This window comes from Microcaecilia unicolor, chromosome 1 (assembly GCF_901765095.1).
Source record: "Microcaecilia unicolor chromosome 1, aMicUni1.1, whole genome shotgun sequence".
In the NCBI taxonomy this organism is placed as follows: Eukaryota; Metazoa; Chordata; class Amphibia; order Gymnophiona; family Siphonopidae; genus Microcaecilia; species Microcaecilia unicolor.
The window spans coordinates 344,306,639-344,312,790 of record NC_044031.1 but is presented as its reverse complement, the minus strand read 5'-3'; positions in this window follow the sequence as shown (position 1 = coordinate 344,312,790).

Here is a 6,152-nt window from a genome sequence, read left to right as displayed (position 1 = left end):
TTCCGTTGATAGGTCGGGTTAGCCTTATTCGAATGGTAATTCTACCCAGGTGGTTATATGTCCTGCAGGTTTTGCCGTTGAAATTACTTCAAAAAGACATTAAACAATTCTATCAATTAGTGGGGCGGTTCTGTTGGGCAAGAAAGAAAGCTAAGCTCAAGATGCACTTTTTGCTGGGAGCTTGGCAACACGGAGGATTGGGTCTCCCTAATTTGCAATATTACAACCTTGCTAGTTTAATGCGGGTGGTGAGAGATTGGGTTTTCTCTTCACACACACATACACCTCTGGAGTTGGAGAAAGCTTATTTTAGTCCCTACGACTTAATCACCCTATTACATATAGAAAACATTTCATTGCCACAGAGGTTGAAACATTGTATACTTTTATTGCCTCTACAAGCAGCGTGGAGAGGCTTGGCAAAGAAACTGGGGGGTAACCCGAGTATATCAGAACTGTTGTCTATAAGGGGAAATCCGATGTTCCCACCAGGGTTGGAAAATCCGGTTTTTATACAATGGGAGGAAAAAGGCCTTATACGTTTGGAAACAATATTAGATGGAGAAGGAAGTTTAAAATCCCTAGGACAACTCACACTAGAGGGAAACTGGAGGCACATTTTTAGCTATGGTCAGATGAAGCATTATATACAATCTTTGGATGGGGAGGCGTTAAAACTTCATTTAGGGGAGAAAATCCGGAAATTTTTTGATAATATCTCTGATGAAGCCCCATCAATCTCGCGGCTTCAGAAGACATTGTGGACCCTGACGCCGCGAGTGGGGTTGATTCAGCTCCGTCGGCGGTGGGAGGCAGATACAGGAGCGGACTTATCTAACTGGGATGTTGAAGCCTACATAAAAAGTATTCCCCGGCTAATCAGTGGAGCTAATTACAGGGAATGTGCATTCAGGGTGTTACACAGAGCCTATATCACACAAGCTCAATTGTCCCGAATGGGAGGAATCCTTACACCAAAATGCTTGAAATCTAATCTTGTGGAGAACACTTTTTACCATGCATTTTGGGAATGTTTAATGATTCAGAGCTATTGGCGGAAGATAGTAAACTTTATGACTTCACTGATATCACGTAGAATAGTGGGTACTCCTCTGCAATTGATATTGGACTGCCCAGGTGCATTTCGGGGCTTAACAGCAGATGAGACACTTCTATGTCGAAAGTTATGTCTGATGGCAAAAAAATGCATATTACAATCCTGGACTTCAGATAAACCTCCTATTGGCATTGGCGAAACCAGACACATCAACTGATGACATGGGAAGCAAGGGAGGCTAAAGGTTCAAGGTTCATGCCACCGTAAGGCGCGTTTTCTAAAGCTCTGGGGGCCACTGTTAGACATACTAACCCAAGAGGACCGGAGTCTTCTACGTAACACTTTATAACCGAGAAGCAGTCAAAGATACATATTTATGACCTTATTTTTTTTAGAAACACACATTCGATGAGATTCTAGAAGGAGGGGTAATGGGGGGGATAAAGGGATGGGGGGGGGGGAGGAGCATTATAAGGAGTGTTCACTTGCTAATTTGTTATAAAAGTTCCTTTGAGTGTTGGTTTAATTGGAAGATGAAATCACTAAGATGCAGGTTGTATACCATGTTCATTTTATGGCCGACAATCCTTTGTTTGTCACAATTAATAAGGCAAAGGTTAATGTATACTCAAACTTCATGTAATCTGATGGCATACAGGTTAGAAACAATACAATGCACAGACTGATGAAAACTGGCTATAGAAAACTGTTTGTTTACTTATAGGTTCGCAATAGATTTACTAAATAAGGTTAAGGACTATATAGGACACAGTTTCATAGTTATCAGGGTAAGTGAATGATACATACCTGTAGCAGGTGTTCTCCGAGGACAGCAGGCTGATTGTTCTCACGACTGGGTGACGTCCGCGGCAGCCCCCACCAACCGGAAGAAGCTTCGCGGGCGGTCCGCACGCAGGGCACGCCCACCGCGCATGCGCGGCAGTCTTCCCGCCCGTGCGTGACCGTTCCCGCCAGTTGAATGACAAGCAAAAATGATGAAACGCAACTCCAAAGGGGAGGAGGGAGGGTATGGTGAGAACAATCAGCTGCTGTCCCGGAGAACACCTGCTACAGGTATGTATCATTCACTTTCTCCGAAGACAAGCAGGCTGCTTGTTCTCACGACTGGGTATCCCTAGCTCTCAGGCTCACTCAAAACAAGAACCCAGGTCAATTGAACCTCGCAACGCGAGAGCACAACAGAAAATTGACCTACGAAGAACAACTAACTGAGAGTGCAGCCTGACCAGAATAAATTCAGGTCCTGGAGGGTGGAGTGTTGGATTTACACCCAAACAGATTCTGCAGCACCGACTGCCCAAACCGACTGTCGCGTCGGGTATCCTGCTGGAGACAGTAATGTGATGTGAATGTGTGGACAGATGACCACGTCGCAGCCTTGCAAATCTCTTCAATAGTGGCTGACTTCAAGTGGGCCACTGACGCTGCCATGGCTCTAACACTATGAGCCGTGACATGACCCTCAAGAGCCAGCCCAGCCTGGGAGTAAGTGAAGGAAATGCAATCTGCTAGCCAATGGAGATGGTGCGTTTCCGACAGCGACCCCTAGCCTGTTAGGGTCGAAAGAACAAACAATTGGGCGGACTGTCTGTGGGGCTGTGTCCGCTCCAAATAGAAGGCCAATGCTCTCTTGCAGTCCAATGTGTGCAACTGACGTTCAGCAGGGCGGGTATGCGGTCTGAGAAAGAATGTTGGCAAGACAATTGACTGGTTAAGATGGAACTCCGACACCACCTTCGGCAGGAACTTTGGGTGGGTGCGGAGCACTACTCTGTTGTGATGAAATTTGGTATATGGAGCATGAGCTACCAGGGCCTTGAAGCTCACTGACCCTACGAGCTGAAGTAACTGCCACCAAGAAAATGACCTTCCAGTCAAGTACTTCAGATGGCAGGTATTCAGTGGCTCAAAAGGAGGTTTCATCAGCTGGGTGAGGATGACGTTGAGATCCCATGACACTGCAGGAGGCTTGATAGGGGGCTTTGACAAAAGCAAGCCTCTCATGAATCGAACAACTAAAGGCTCTCCAGAGATGGCTTTACCTTCCACACGATAATGGTAAGCACTAATCGCACTAAGGTGATTCCTTACTGAGTTGGTCTTGAGGCCAGACTCTGATAAGTGCAGAAGGTATTCAAGCAGGTTCTGTGCAGGACAAGAACGAGGTTCTAGGGCCTTGCTCTCACACCAAACCTCCTCCACTTGAAAAAGTAACTCTTTTTAGTGGAATCCTTCCTAGAGGCAAGCAAGACCCGGGAGACACCCTCAGACAGGCCCAACGCAGTGAAGTTTACGCCCCCTCAACATCCAGGCCGGTGAGAGCCAGAGACTGAAGGTTGGGGTGCGGCAACGCTCCTTCGTTCTGCGAAATGAGAGTCGGAAAACACTCCAATCTCCACGGTTCTTCTGAGGAAAACTCCAGAAGAAGAGGGAACCAGATCTGACGGGGCCAAAGGGCGCTATCAGAATCATGGTGCCGCGGTCTTGCTTGAGCTTCAGTAAGGTCTTCCCCACCAAAGGTATGGGAGGATAAGCATACAGGAGGCCGGTCCCCCAATGAAGGAGAAAGGCATCCGACGCTAGTCTGCCGTGTGCATGAAGTCTGGAACAGAACAGAGGCAGCTTGTGGTTGGTCTGAGAGGCGAAAAGGTCCCCGAGGGGGTGCCCCACTCTCGGAAGATCTTGCGTACCACTCTGGAATGAAGCGACCACTCGTGCGGTTGCATGACTCTGCTCAGTCTGTCGGCCAGACTGTTGTTTACACCTGCCAGGTATGTGGCTTGGAGAAGCATGCCGAACTGGCAAGCCCAACGCCACATCCCGACGGCTTCCTGACACAGGGGGCGAGATCCGGTGCCCCCCTGCTTGTTGGTGTAATACATTGCAACCTGATTGTCTGTCCGAATTTGGATAATTTGGCAGGACAGCCGATCTCTGAAAGCCTTCAGTGCGTTCCAGATCGCCTCGGGAGCTCCAGGAGGTTGATCTGCAAATCCTTTTCCTGGAGGGGACCACAGACCCTGGGTGTGAAGCCCATCGACATGAGCTCCCCCACCCCAGGCGAGATGCATCCGTTGTCAGCACTTTCGTGGGCTGTGGAATTTGGAATAGGACGTCCCAGGGTCAAATTGGTCCGAATGGTCCACCAGAGCAGTGAAGTGCGGCAACTGGTGGAGAGGCGGATGACATCTCTCTAGATTCCCGGTGGCTTGAAACCACTGGGAAGCTAGGGTCCATTGAGCAGATCTCATGTGAAGACGAGCCACTGGGAGTCACATGAACTGTGGAGGCCATATGACCCAGAAGTCTCAACATCTGCCGAGCTGTGATCTGCTGAGACGCTCTGGTCTGTGAAGCCAGGGGACAGGAGGTTGTGGCCCTCGCTTCGGGAAGGAAGGCCTGAGCCATCTGGGTATTCAGCAGAGCTCCTATGAATTCAGAGACTGGGCATGGCTGGAGATGGGACTTTGGGTAATTTATCACAAAACCCCAGCAGCTCCAGGAGTTGAATAGTGCACTGCATGGCCGGAGGGCTCCTGCCTCCGAGGTGTTCTTGACCAGACCAATCGTCGAGATATGGAAAACACGTGCACTCCCAGCTTGCGTAGATACGCCGCTACCACCACGAGGCACTTTGTAAACACCCGTGGGGCAGAGGCGAGCCCAAAGGGCGCACACAATACTGGAAGTGCCGTGCGCCCAGGCGGAATCTGAGATACTGTCTGTGAGCTGGCAGTATCGGGATGTGAGTGTATGCGTCCTTTAAATCCAGGGAACATAGCCAATTCGTTTTTTCTGAATCATTGCAGAAGGGTGCCCAAGGAAAGCATCCTTGAACTTTCTTTGACCAGGAATTTTGTTCAGGCCTCTCAGGTCTACGATGGGACGCATCCCCTGTTTCTGTTTCCACAAGGAAGTACCTGGAATAGACACCTGCCCTTTCTGCCCGGGTGGTACGGGCCTCGACTGCATTGGCGCTGAGAAGGGCGGAGAGTTCCTCTGCAAGTACCTGCTTGTGATGGGGCTGAAGGATTGAGCTCCGGAGGACAATTTGGTGCAGGGAGGCCAAATTCAGGGCGTATCCGCACCGCACTATTTGGAGAACCCACTGTCGGAGGGGTTATGAGAGGCCACCTTTGGTGAAAAAATTTCAACCTTCCTCCGACCCGGCAGATCGTCCGGTACGGACACTTGAGGGTGGCTATGTTCCCGTGGATCCAGTCAAAAGCCCGTCCCCGGCTTTTGCTGTGGAGGCGCAGGGGCTGCTTAGGCGCACACTGTTGACGAGAACGAGCGCGCTGGGGCTGTCCCTGTGCCTGACGAGGCCTTCTGTGCCGACTGGGTGTACACTACGCTTGGTAAAAGCATAGGGCGCAGCCTGCCAGGGCCCGGGAAAAACGTCCACCTGCTGAGGTGGATGCTGAAGGCGCCCGGTGGGAGAGACTTGTCGAGGGCGGTTTCCCGCTGATGCAGTTGGTCCACCAGCTGCTCAACCTTCTCACCCAAAAATGTTATCCCCCCGGCAAGGGACGTCGGCCAGTCTCTGCTGGGTGCGCGTTGTCCAGGTCAGAGGCACGCAGCCATGAGAGCCTGCGCATCACTATACCTTGGGCCGCAGCACGAGATGCCACGTCACAGGTGTCATATATACCCCTGGACAGGAACTTTCTGCACGCCTTCAGCTGCCTGACCACCTCCTGAAAAGGCCTGGACTGCTCCGGCGGGAGCTTGTCAACCAGGTCCGCCAGTTGCTTCACATTATTCCGCATGTGTATGCTCGTATAGAGCTGGTACGACTGGATCCGGGTCACGAGCATGGAAGATTGGTAGGCCTTCCTCCCAAACGAGTCCAGAGTGCGAGACTCCCGCCCCGGGGGCGCCGAGGCGGTATCCCTCGAACTCCGTGCCCTCTTGAAAGCAGAGTCCACGACCGCCGAGTCATGAGGCAATTGGGGCCGCATTAACTCTGGGTCCGAGTGGATTCTGTATTGGGACTCTGCTTTCTTGGGGATGGTGGGATTAGATAATGGTCTCATCCAGTTCCGAAGCAGTGTCTCTTTGAGGACATTGTGCA